At 38.3% G+C, this 13,471-nt stretch overlaps 1 pseudogene across 1 annotated transcript; it reads right to left on the bottom strand.

The window, feature by feature from the left end:
• Window positions 1–5,216: 5,216 nt before the first annotated feature.
• Window positions 5,217–13,471, bottom strand: LOC146548696 (major histocompatibility complex class I-related protein 1-like; annotated as a pseudogene). The gene is made up of 7 exons (XR_014890491.1): window positions 13,375–13,471; window positions 11,759–12,031; window positions 11,129–11,407; window positions 9,647–9,974; window positions 8,136–8,240; window positions 7,908–7,925; window positions 5,217–7,195 (listed from the first exon to the last, which is right to left on the bottom strand). The product of XR_014890491.1 is annotated as a major histocompatibility complex class I-related protein 1-like (transcript).

Here is a 13,471-nt window from a genome sequence, read left to right on the forward strand (position 1 = left end):
GAGTAAGACAACATGCATGAAGAGGATGATGTGGACAAAATACTCATTTGCCTAATAATTCTGCACTCCCTGTATAAATAAAACTGAGTTGAATTGAATTGAATTTTAGATACAAACTGAAGACATCAGATATATCAAGCAAGATATATGGAATAATGCAGCGGAGAAAAACATGATAAATAACTCTAAACATGTCATAGTCCTGGGTCGGTGACCCAGTGTTTTCTGTTTGGTATCATTAATCTTTGATTTCTAGATGTGTCACAGGCTGGGTCTCCGACCCAGCACTCTGAGTTTTCTTTGCATTTTTTGATATGTTATTAGTTTGTGTTATTTCCTATTTTTCCTTTAGTTTAGGCAGTTATTGGTTATTGTTCCTGGGTTTTCTATGTTTTGGGGTTTGGTATTTATTCATCACGTGTTGGGTCTGTTGAGTTGTGTTGTCATGTTTAGTTGTTAGTATTTCCTGTTTTATTTTGACAATGCCATGTGTTCTTTGTTCATTGTATTTAGCTTTCTTCTCCTGGTCCTGTCATTAGGTTTATGTCTGTCAGCTGTTCCCCCATGTGTCCCCACTTCCCCTGATCACCTCATGTTTGTATTTAAGCCTTTTGTTTTCTTCATGCCATTGTCGGTTCGTCTGTTTATCTCACCAGGGTCACAGTTTTAGTCATGGTCTTAGCCTGTTTACCTCACCTCAGTCATAGTTCTAGTTTTCGTTTGTTATGTATTATTAGTCTTAGTCATGGTCTTTGTTTATTATTTTTCCACCACAGTCATAGTTTAGGTTTTGGTCTCAGTACCATTTAGTATTTTGTTTCTTAGTGTTTTTGCCTGTTTGTTTTTGGTCTCTTGGTTCATTTCCCTGCCGTCATCGCATTAAAGGTTCACCTTTCTGTTAATCATTACAATTCCTCGTCATCATCTGCTTTTGGGTCCTGTTTCCACACACATCGGCGCACCCCGCCGTGACAAGATGTGTCTTTGTTAGTTCTTAGGGTTTTGATTCTTAGGGTTTTGCTATTCCTAGCTTTGTCCCTCCCCCGGTGCTCCATTCATGTCCCTGAGTTTGTGTTTGTAAAACAGTTTGCGTTTTCCTGTTTTACTTTGAAGGTCTGTGTCTTGTCATGCCCATTAGGTTCAGCTGTGTATCATTTCCTGATTACCTTGTGTGTAATCATAGTGTGTGTCTACCTATGCTCGTCATCAGTTCGTCTGTGTAACTCGGTGTATCTCTGTGTCTCTCTGCATTCTCTGTTCATCGTTCTCCATCCTCCATCCCATGTTTCTCCCCAAACATTATAGGTTCATGTTTGTTTTCTAGTTTTCAGTCTAGGTTATTTCTTAGTTCCTTACTCGTCATCCTTGCCTCTGTTTGTCATCATCCACTGTAAATAAAAGCTCACGCCCATCCCTCCCTTGGTCTGCATCTTGGGTCCTCCTTTACAAACACCACACGACTGCTGCCGCAGCTGTGACAAAACATGTCTTATGACATATTTGGATTACTCAAATTAGCCACTCTTTTCTTTGTTGACAGCACTACAAACCCTTGGCTTTCTCTCAGTGTGCATCATGAATGGTTTTCACTTCACGCGTGTGCCTTGTCAGGGTCATTTGTGGAATTTCTTGCCATTTTTAATGGGGTTGAGATCATCAGCTGTGTTGTACAGAAGTCAGGTTGGTACACAGCTGACAGCCCTATTTGACAACTGTTATACTGTCATATTATGGCAAGAACAAATCAGCTAGGTAAGAGAAACGACAGTCCATTGTTATTTTAAAAACTGAAGGTCAGTCAATCCAGAAAATTGCTAAAACTTTGAATGTGTCACCAAGTGCAGTCACAAAAACCATCAAGTGCTATGATGAAACTGGCTCACATGAGGACCGCCCCAGGAAAGGTAGACCAAGACCTCTGCTGCTGAGGATAAATTCATCCGAGTCACCAGCTTCAGAAATCCCAAGTTAACAGCACCTCAGATTAGAGCCCAGGTAAATGCCACACAGAGTTCCAGTAGCAGACACAGCTCAACATCAACTGCTTAGAGGAGACTGTGTGAATCAGGCCTTTATGGTCAAATAACTGCTGAGAAACCACGACTAAGGGAAAGCAACAGGCAGGAAAGATTTATTTGGGCCAAGAAACACAAGGAATGGACACTAGACCAGTGGAAATCTGTGCTTTGGTCTGATGAGTCCAAATTTGAGAGCTTTTGTTCCACCCGCTGTGTCTTTGTGTGACACAGAAAAGGTGAATGGATGGTCTCTACATGCATAGCTCCCGCCTCCAAGCATGGAGGAGGAGGTGTGCTGGTGACACTGTCGGGGATTCATTCAAAATTGAAGGCACACTGAAACAGCATGGCTACCACAGCATCCTGCAGCGACATGCTGTCCCATCCAGTTTGCTTTTAGTTGGACCATGATTTATTTTTCAACAGGACAATGACCCCAAACACACCTTCAGGCTGTGTAAGGGCTACTTGACTGAGAAGGAGAGTGATGGAGTCCTGTCTCCACAGTCATGAGATGGTTTGGGATGAGATGGACCGCAGAGTGAAGGCAAAAGGGGCCAACAAGTGGCTCAGCATCCCAAGCTCAAGCCCAGCATCTCTGGGAACTCCATTTCAGGTGACGACCTCATGAAGCCCATTGAGAGAATCCCAAGAGTGTGCAAAGCAGTAATCAAAGCAAAGGGTGGCTATTTTGGAGAAAATGTAAAACACATTTTGAGTTATTTCACACTTTTTTGTTTATTACATATTTCCCAGATTTTGTAGCTGCTGCTTTACCTAACGAAGTAGAGATGGCTTACCGTGACAAGAAAATGTAGCTCAGGCAAGACCGGATGAGCACCATATTAGATGATCACTGGAACAGCAGCACACAGAACTGTAAACAGATCTTTAAATCCGAAAGTAACAAGTTTAAGGAACGCTTTAACCACACTGGAGGTACGTCAGAAAAAATGTTTTTCCTGGCTTGATGTCAAACAGTTGTAGCTATACAGGTTTTTACAGAAGCACAAAGTGACAATCTGCTCACAGATTAAAGAATACTTTCTCTGTTTTAATCTCTAATGGATGAGTGCTCTGGGATATCATTGTACTTTACTCCTTTACTCTACTGGTCTCTCGGTTGTCCGTGTAGTTCAGCAGATGGCTGGTTGTGAATGGGATGATGACCGGGGACATTATTGGTTATCAACAGTTATGATGGAGAAGACTTTTATATCTTTGGACCTGAAGACTCTAACATGGATTACTCCAGTGCCACAGACTGTTGTCACAAACCCACATAGCAAACAGGTCTGGCCCGGATCTGGTGTCAAGCCGGCACTGCTGGCTGACTTCTGGCATGGTAAGTGGTATGTCAACCAGATGTGGGCCAGACCTGGCGTAGATGGCACTGTCTATGCGATTGCATGCCACATCTGGACAGATTGTGGTTTGGTGTATGTGGCCCAGACCCATAGAAAACAGGTCTGGCCCGGATCCGGCATCAAGCTGGCACTTCTGACTGACTGGTGTCATGGCAGGGTGTCTGTCAACCAGATGTGGGCCAGGTCTGGCAATGATGGCAATATTTATGTTCCTATTTTCCTATTTTAGTTAAAAGACCCAAATGCCAAGTTGCAATACTATACTGCTGTGGTAGCCAACATTTCAAATGCAGGTTTGACAGGTTTGTGAGTGTACACTTTATACAAAACCTAGTTTTCTCTGAAAAGAGATTCATCATGTTGCTTTTGCACTATTATGTTCTGTCATATGTTGTTATTACATGGCTTGATTAACTTTGTGGTGATTATGGACATCTTATCACAAGACACGGAGAAGCTGCATTCAGCTTTTATGCTCCTTATATCTGGAACAAACTCCCAGAAAGCCTCAGATCAGCTGAAACACTCAGTTTATTTAAATCCAGGTTGAAGACTCACCTATTCTCAGCTGCATTTGAATAAAGCACCAAATCCACACTTTTAAGCTTAAATTTCAAAACGTACATTAACTACTGATCTTATCTATTTCTGATTTTATCTGTTTTGATTTTATATACTGTTTTGTTTGCTTGTTAATTAGTTAAGCTTAAATTTCAAAACTTACATTAACTACTGATTTTATCTACTGTTCTGATTTTATCTGTTTTGATTTTATATACTGTTTTGTTTGTTTGTTTGTTTGTTTGTTTGTTAAGTGGGTTAGAGCTCTGGGTAGCTCCCCAGCTGGGTCTAGACTGGGTCTAGAGAGTATTTTAAATTCAGGGAATTTAAAATAGAAAGTAGCTCGTCCACAGAAGGACTGGTAGCTCCCCTTACAATAAGGGTTCAGATCGCGCGAACAGGTGTGAAATGTGTGTGTTTAGTTAGTTTGTTTGTTTGCTTGTTTTAATCAATTTTAAATCATACTTTTTATTTGTTTTTGTTTCTAATGTCTCTGTAAAGCACTTTGAATCACCTTGTTGTTGAATTGTGCTATACAAATAAATTTGCCTTGCCTTGCCTTGCCTTGCCACTCACACATCACAAACACTATATTCTAATATCTGTTTACTTCCCACCGTCATCTTTGAAGAAAGAAACTGTAAATGGCTAAAGAGTCAGCATTCACCTGTAATGAGTCATTCACATGTGAACAATGACTCAGTGGGGATGTTTCCATTGGCTGCCTCTAACTTTATTCCAGCTTTGCTACATTTTTAAAACAGCATCCATTTGTTTTCTATTGAACAACGACATCTACAGATTTTTTAGAAATTTACTTCAAACGTGTAATTTTCACTTTTGGACTTTTGGAGTCACTGTTTTCTGATGTTTAGGTACACTGAAATTTTAAACTTGCTGTGTGGATTTCTTATACTTCTTTTTTTACTGACTTCCTGATTGTATTTTTAAATCTCATCTTGTTCTAATATGATACATAATCAACTGGTGAAAACAGATTTCATGAACAGAAACACATACACACTAAATGTGCAAGGATGAACGAAACCTGTAACAAACGCATGCATACCAACAGTTTTCATTTCGGTGAATCCTCAGGCTCAGTGTGTGTTTTCCCATGTTACCACCAGAGGGCAACACAAATCGACATCTCTGCCATAAGGAAAGTCCCAACTGAGGAAACAGGCTGTCAGTGTGTTTCCACACCTCTGGCTTTTCAGAGGGTTTGTTTTTTTTAAGGAAAACATTAAATTTGGCAGTGAGATTAGTCTTTTATTGTTTTTTTTTTCGTTCTAGGGGAGTTATACGTATCAGAGGAAAGGTAGCTTCAGTCTTGTCATTGTCAGAATAATGATCCAGTAAAATAATAAGCAGATATTCATATACAGTGGCTTGCAAAAGTATACGGCCCCCTTGAACTTTCCCACATTTTGTCACATTACAGCCACAAACATGAGTCAATTTTATTGGAATTCCATGTGAAAGACCAACACAAAGTGGTGCACACGTGAGAAGTGGAACGAAAATCATACATGATTCCAAACATTTTTTACAAATAAATAACTGAAAAGTTCAAAAGTTCAGATCAACACTCATCTGAAAGTTAGGTTTCAAAAGCAGTAATGATTTGGCAAACATTGCTAGATTCAATTCACTCAAGAATGCATTTGTGTACAAAAATTCTCACCGCTATCTGAAACGGTTGGAAGTCACACACATGCATTATCATGTGTGTTATAGTGTATCATCATAATCCAACTCAATTGGCACTTGGTGGTCAAAACAGAAGCTCTTGTGATCTTGTTTGTATAATTATGACTGGATTCCTTGTAAAGTTACATTCAGTGCCATGCTGCATTAATAAAAGTGTGATTTCACCGTGTTGAACTGCTCTTGTCTCTTAACAAAGGGTGCAAATATTTTCTAACTTCATGCATAATTTGATGTAAATGGCAATAATTCACCAGTGACCCCCCAGGTTCTTGCAAACTGGTAATTATTTTAACAGGATTAATCTATATAAAAGTATAAACTTAAATATAGCGTTACATCTTTAGTACTTAGAAACAACTTCCTTGATGCGCCCCGAAGGGAGGGAGCATGTAATCTGTTCTGTTTGTCTGTCTGGTCACACCAAATATGAAAATCAGTAAAAACTTTATATTACGCACAATTTTGATGGATCGTGTTCATGTTGCCCCTGAAAACAGGGGAAAGAATCACGAGAGTGATTTTGACTTGCTTCTCTCATGCAGTTGTTTATTGCAATGAAAATGAACATAAATATTTCACATCCTGTACTGCTCAATGTCACAGAGTGGAAGGAAAAGCTAAATAATAAACCAAAATACTAAAGTGGTTACTAAACATATATCGGAACATGTTTCCTCACCAAATGGATAATAATAGCAACATTTCTAGCTCCTGCCGTTAGCTCAATGGCTGTTATACAATACAAAACTGAGGATCAAAACCGCCGTGACTATGTGCACAAAACAAACTGTAATATAATGCTTCTAAAGCTTACAAACAATGAAGAGTTACATCTTGATGCATGCTCAATCATCCAGGTAAGTAAATCTCCAAAAGTTGATTCTGTTCATCTGGGGATAAGGGAATCATCTCAGGTTTTTACAGCTTATAGAAAGATTTCAGCCAATTCAGCATGTTGTAATGAAGACATCAAACAACAGCAGTAAAGTTTTAGTATAACCCTTGCCATCCGTGGGGCGCTGCGCTCTCCGAGTCCTCCTGTTTGTTCAGTGTTTTTTGGAAAGAAATGTTAGCCAGGGCACCTGAAGTGCAGAAGCACTCAGAGAGCACAACTCCTGCTGAAGGGCGTGGCCTTGACCTAGACACAGTTTTTACAAAATTACATCAGCTTAAGCTGTCATTGCTGTCAACCATAATGACATGTCACACAAAAAATAAGACTGATGTTCTGCTGCTGGTTAATGGTGTTGGCAATGGAGGATATATTACCCCACAGCGTCCCTGATTGTTATCAGCAACTACTATGTTGCCCACCATGTCCACTCCTTTATGACCAGCGTGTCAACATGTTGTCCTTCCAGCAGGATAACACGACATGTCACAAAGTGAGTTCACAAGTTACTGAGTCTGTAATGCCCTCTGCAGTCACCGGCTCTCAGTCTAATAGAGAACCTTTTGAGATGTGGTGGGAAGGGAGACACGACAGTCAGCCTTGTTGATTTAGTCGCTCTGACAGCTCAGATCCTTTGTCAGGAGCTGAAAAGAAAAATCAAAAACCTTCAGTCTGGATTTCTCTTTATCTGTTTGTAAAATGTTCCGCAGCTCAATAAGTAAAAATGAAAACCTCTCAATTTTTCAGTTCAAGTGAGGCAGAGCAAGTGAGCTAGACTATAAATGAGAAAGAGAAACTGCATCAGCAAGAATTCATTTATAAAAAATAATTATCTTTTTCACTCTAAGGCACAAACAGACATGGGTCATGCATGCGAAGGTTAACCTGGCACCATGTTTTGCTGCAGATCATAAAAAAGTCACAAGTTGTTTTTTTACATAGTGACAGATACACTGTAAAGATACACTGTAAAGATACACTGTAAAGATTTATTTAGTTCCCTTAAAAAAATTGTGCAAAGTCGTTGCCTCAAAAAAGTTTACTTAAGAAAATCAACTTAGAGCAACTTATTCATTCAGAGTCTAGGTTTGGATATCTTTTTTTCCGTTAATGAATAAAACAATTTAAAAATTGCAATTTTCTTTTACTCAGCTTATCTTGGTCTAATATTAAATGCTTGATTAAAACCAGAGTGTTTGATGCATCACAGTATTAAACAGATCTATATGATAATAAAGGAATCTGAAGCAAATGTCTTGAAAAAGGATGGGAATAAATCCATTGGTAATATTATTAAAATCCTTGTTTTAAATCCAGAGTGCATGTCACAAAGTGAGACAAGGAAGGGGAACTTACAAGATGTTGGCCGTCTGTCTGAAATTTAAAAAACAAACAAACAAGAAAAACAAAACAAAAGGCAAATGAGTTTTTAACATTTCGAAGTGCCTGAAAATCTCGTGTTTTCCTCACATAAATTCAGAAAGAACCATGTCTAATGTAAAAAGTACAACAGAAATAATCTAACTGAGCATTTCCCATCTGCTACTGGTTGACTGGTGAACTCAGTTTCTTTGAATCTCTCACCTTTCCTCTTTTTCCAAACAGCAAATCCAGCAGCAGCAATGAGATTGAGAACAACAAAAACAACGACTGCAGCGATGGTGTTGAACAGCATGTCAGAGGACGTCTCTGCTCAGTAAAGAAAAACAAATGAAAATAAACATATAGGATAAAATGTGCAGTTAAAGTAGTTTAAAACAAAAGTATATCGATCCATCCGCTCTAATGACATAGATAACAATATCACACTGGGTCCTGCAGGAAAAAAATGACAACGGGTAGTGAGAGCAGCGGAGAGGATTGTGGGGACCTCTCTTGCCTCCCTCCCCAGGAGATCTACTGCGCCTGCCTCATCCAGAAGGTCCTCTCCATTACAGGTGACTCCACTCATCCCTTCAACAGCTTCTTCAGAAACGGCAGACTGAGAGACAGCTTCGTCCACCAAGCTGTCAGGATGCTGACCAACTCTGCATCGAGAAGGGGGGCCCGAGGGTACATCTTTCGCCATCTTACAATGCTGTGATTGCAGCCATTCCCCAACTCTCTGTGAATGGTACTCATGGCCATTCGAGAATCTGTGTCTTTGATTAGTAGTCGTTGATCAATGGTCATAAGAATTTGCATACTAACAATCATGGAACTAACCCCCCAACCCATTGTTCATTCAGTGGTGCTAGTTTCCTTCGCTGTGAAAATGTACTGTTTATAAGGTTGGAGAAACCCGCAGTCAGCTGAGACTGAAGAAGTCACTTGGATGAGTGACAAAACGTTTCTCCCACTGAAAATGTCCAGATGAACAGAATCAACCTTTTGGAATTTACTTACCTGGATGATTGAGCACGCATCAGGACATTATTTTATTAATATCTTTAAAATGATAGCAGCACAAACGAAAATTTTTGCAGCACAAACCAGCACAAACGTAGCACAAATGTTTGACATCATTTTCCTTTGATTTGGGTAATTGGGGGGGGGGCTGGTTGACCTTTTGACCTTTACATTTTCGTTAATATCTTTAAAACAGAAGCAGCACAAACGACAATTTTAGCAGCACAAACCAGCACAAACATAGCACAGTTGAATGATACCAGTTTTGTTTGATTCCATTAATGTGGGGGGTCTGGTTGACCTCTGATGACCTCTAGAAATTTTTATTAATATCTTTAAAATGATAGGAGCACAAACGAAAATTTTTGCAGCACAAACCAGCACAAACGTAGCACAAACGTTTGATACCACTTTTGTCGGATTTGAAGAAGGTGGGGGGGCCAACTTCACTCACATTTGCAACTGTTGTGATTTGATGCTAGAATCGAATTAAGTTAGAATATTATTATTAACAAAAGAGAGAAAATTATTATATTTTACAATCACTGAAAAAAATAGAAAGATTTTTTTCCTCTGTTAGGATCTCCATTAGTTATTCCTACAGTAACAGTTATTCTTCTTTGTGTCCAAAAAATAACAAGGCAAAACAATCAGAAACATTATAGACAATCAATCCACAATACGGGCAAAAAAAATGTTTCTCTCACCTTCATCAGTGTTAAATATTTTTTTGCCCCAGTTTGTTCTGATCACAGTTTTATTGAGTTTGGTGACAAGGATGTCCTCACCACCAGAGAGATGAAACACAGTCGTACCTCCCCCAGTCTTCAGGTGTGACTGATGAAATATTCAGATCAACACTCATCTGAAAGGTCTCATCATTGTTTGGGAGGATGTCTCCAGGATCCACACCTTCATGAAGCTCCTCTCCATCTTTCCTCCAGAACATCAAGGGTCTGTTAGGATAGAAACCTGTAGCGTGGCAGCTGACTGGAGAGGAGGGAGTCTTCTGGAGGAGAGACACTGAGGGAAGAACTGGAAGAAGGAAAGGAATTCAACCAAAACCTAATATTCAAAACAGAGTCGTTAGAGCCAAACAATCATCATCTTAAGTCATGTCAAGTTTATTTGTGTAGCACTGTTCAGACAGAAGGTAATTCAGAGTTCTTTAGAGAGGGGAGGATAAATACAAGAGACATTTAAAACATCTAATGTATATGATCATATAACACATATAACTTTTCATCACCAGCTTCTAGCAGCTGCATAAGGCTACAATATGACATCTTTTAGACTAAAAATAACCCGAAACACTCTGAGATATAGTAATGAAATTGTGAACACAAGAATACTTAATACTTAATGAAAAATCATGAGTTTCAGTTCATGTCAATAATAGTCTTTCAACCACAAACATAATAAATATTATCTTAATCCATCCATCAATTTTAACATCACCTGAAGCCAAATTCACCACCAGGTGGAGCTAAAAGAGAAGCTGCAAAATGGCTCATTCACTGTTTGGAAACCACTGATGAACTACAGCATGACTGTATTAAGATCTTTCACTGAACAAGTTGACCTGCTGACTGTAAATTTTACTCACAAAAACATTAAATTACTGTATAAATGTTCTCAGTTAAAAGTAAAAAGGAGGTTATTAAATGGTACTGTTTAAACTTCCTGTTTCATTTTGACAATTGCTTTTCTTGAGACATTTCACTAATTTCCTCCTTATCTTGTTAGTCCTCTTGTCTGTTATTCAGAAATCAGTCGCAGTACATCATGCTGGAGGATGTCTCAGTTCCTAAAATGCATATGAACAAGAAAGGAGGCTGGAAGAGGAGCTATAATCAAAATGGCCATGGTGAGAGATGGCCTCTTCTTTTGTTGTTTCAATTATTTAAGATGATCAGACTTTCTGCCCTTCACTGACTCTGTGTGTGATTGAAGGCATGATATCTTGTCACATTGCAGAGAGGCCCTAAATATGTATATAAGATGTTTTTGATCCAAAACCTAAAACTGCAGTTATCAGGAAAACTTCATATCAGTTTTCATACCTTCTAAATCATTCAATTTTAAATCTACTTAAATGTTTTTGCCATTTTCTCTTTCAATGATAACTATTTTTCAAAAGATAATACAAAGTAAAACAAACACTACTGCATCAGGTCATGTGATTCTACCTGTTCTCTGCAGAGAGCTGTTGCCACTCTCCACGTACATCTTCAGCCACTCTGGACAAATCTTAGTGAGGATTTTTTCACGGTCTTTCATTCTGGTTGTGTCAGCATCCCAACTCTGTTTGACAATGTCAGCCTCTGGTTTCAGTGCGATCCACGTCAGCGTCTTCAGATCCAATTTAAGAAAGTCTTCTCCATCATATCCGTACTGTAAAAGCCCCGTAACCTCTCCGGTGTTTTCATCCCATTCACAGCCTTCTATCATCTGTAAAATATGGACAGCTGAGGCGAGAGAGAAAACAGAGATTACAGCGAACATCTCAAACTCAGAGGCTATAAACTGTAAGAAGCACAATAAAGACATAATGCAAGACATAAAACAGAGACATGATCTATAATTTTTAAAGTTAAAACATAACATTGTTAATACAAGACTAAAATTGAGAACAATTATTTTTATGAATTATTTTATTCTTTTTAGGGCACACTAGTGAGGTTTGATGATTACAAAATGTATTATTATACCTAATAAATAACTAATTATGCTAACAATCTTTTACATTAATCAGTTTTGTTTATGCATATACATGATTTATGATGATTTGGCAAAACAAATAACAGAAAACACTGCACCTCTGCTTTGGTTTAACTGCTGCTTCAAACTAGAAATCCATAATCTGAATAGATTTGGCCGATCCACAAAACAATAATCAGTGAGCGACTCCAACATCTGAGGGTTGGTATCTAATATTTTCTTCGCCCAGTCCTGTCTTGCTTCCAGTATCTTGTTGCTGCTGTCACAGTAGTAAGCCATCTGAATGCCATCAATTACTGGGAAACCCACAAACTCAGAGATGTTTGGGTTTCCAGAGGAACCAGTGTCAAAACTAACCAATGAGTGTTTCACTGTGGGACAAAAATGTTTATAATGTTAGTAAACAAATAAATGAAATATATAAACATTAATCAGAAATAGGATTAATTCGGTATGAATCAGACTCCACAGCAGGTGTGTGTGATCAATTATGACGCATGTACAATGATATATTTGTACTTTTGAGTACTTATAAATGTGTGTACCCAAACCTGAACAAATAATGAAAATTAATGTGCACATTTATGTTTAGCTTCACAAATCTGATCATTGACACTTTCAAAAACTTCACTGTGCATAAAAAAGTCTATGAATATTTGTGGCATTCTTTTTGCTAACTTACAGAGCATTAAATGCCAGTGCACAGATTACCTGATTATATCACCTGATTTATTTGGGAGGGATAACAAATGTAAGCTGCGTTCAAGTGCTGGATTTCCCCCAGATTCCTGTGTTTTATATTTATTTAGAAAATAAAAGATTCATTCTATTTATCTTGATGCATGCTCAAAAACCCAGGTCAGAAAATCCCAGAGTTGATTCTGTTCATCTGGACGTAGCATTCTCAGAGAAAAACTCATCCAAGTGACTTCTGCTGACTGCAGGTTTTCCCAACCTTAAAAGCAACATAACCTTCGATCCTGACCTTTTACCATTCACAGAGTTTGGGAATGTCTGCAATCATTTATGTGTGATCATGACAGTCTGAAAAAAATAATTGTGGCTTATTGTCAGGAAACAGTGCAAGTTTCGGTTGTTATGCAACTTTACTATTTATAAAATTGGGGGAATCTGGAGTCAGCTGAGACTGAAGAAGTCACTCGGATGAGTGATGAAATATTTCTCCGACTGAAAACGCTACGTCCAGATGAACAGAATCAGCTGTTTTATTTGAAAAAACAAACAAACATAAAAAATACAGATAAGGCCAAATATTCCAGATGTCCACCACATTAACACACACATTTGTAAAACATTGTATGTGTTCAGATTCCTTTGTATGTGGACTGGAGCACACATTTATGAGCACTGAAAACTGCACCGAAATATTAATACTCATTTGTAAATCTTAGTTAACACTTGTGTATGACATCATATACATTTGTAACCCTGCTGAGACAAATTTAACACTTTACAAATAGGACAGTTTAAGGAGGAAATACTTCACAAAATGTCATTTCTCATTATACAACTTCGACCACTGCAAATTAACAATACATTACACATACTATACAAAGAGCGTGTGTTACATTTCTTCAGAGCCCAACTGGTAAGCATAAGGAGAAGTAAACAAAATGACAACTCATAAAAGTTAGCCATATTCAAGCTGTAATAATAAAGTAAACTACTTTTAATATTTAACGTATGATCTTACCTGGACATACCACATTAGAGCAGAGGAGTAATAGATACACATGTTTCATGTTGCTTTTGTGTTGCTGTGTTTATCGTGAGAGTCTGTTTTTTCTGCC

This window comes from Mchenga conophoros, linkage group LG22 (assembly GCF_057382185.1).
Source record: "Mchenga conophoros isolate Kocher_MC1m ecotype Shallow Benthic linkage group LG22, M_conophoros_male_GT1.1, whole genome shotgun sequence".
Taxonomy (NCBI): Eukaryota; Metazoa; Chordata; class Actinopteri; order Cichliformes; family Cichlidae; genus Mchenga; species Mchenga conophoros.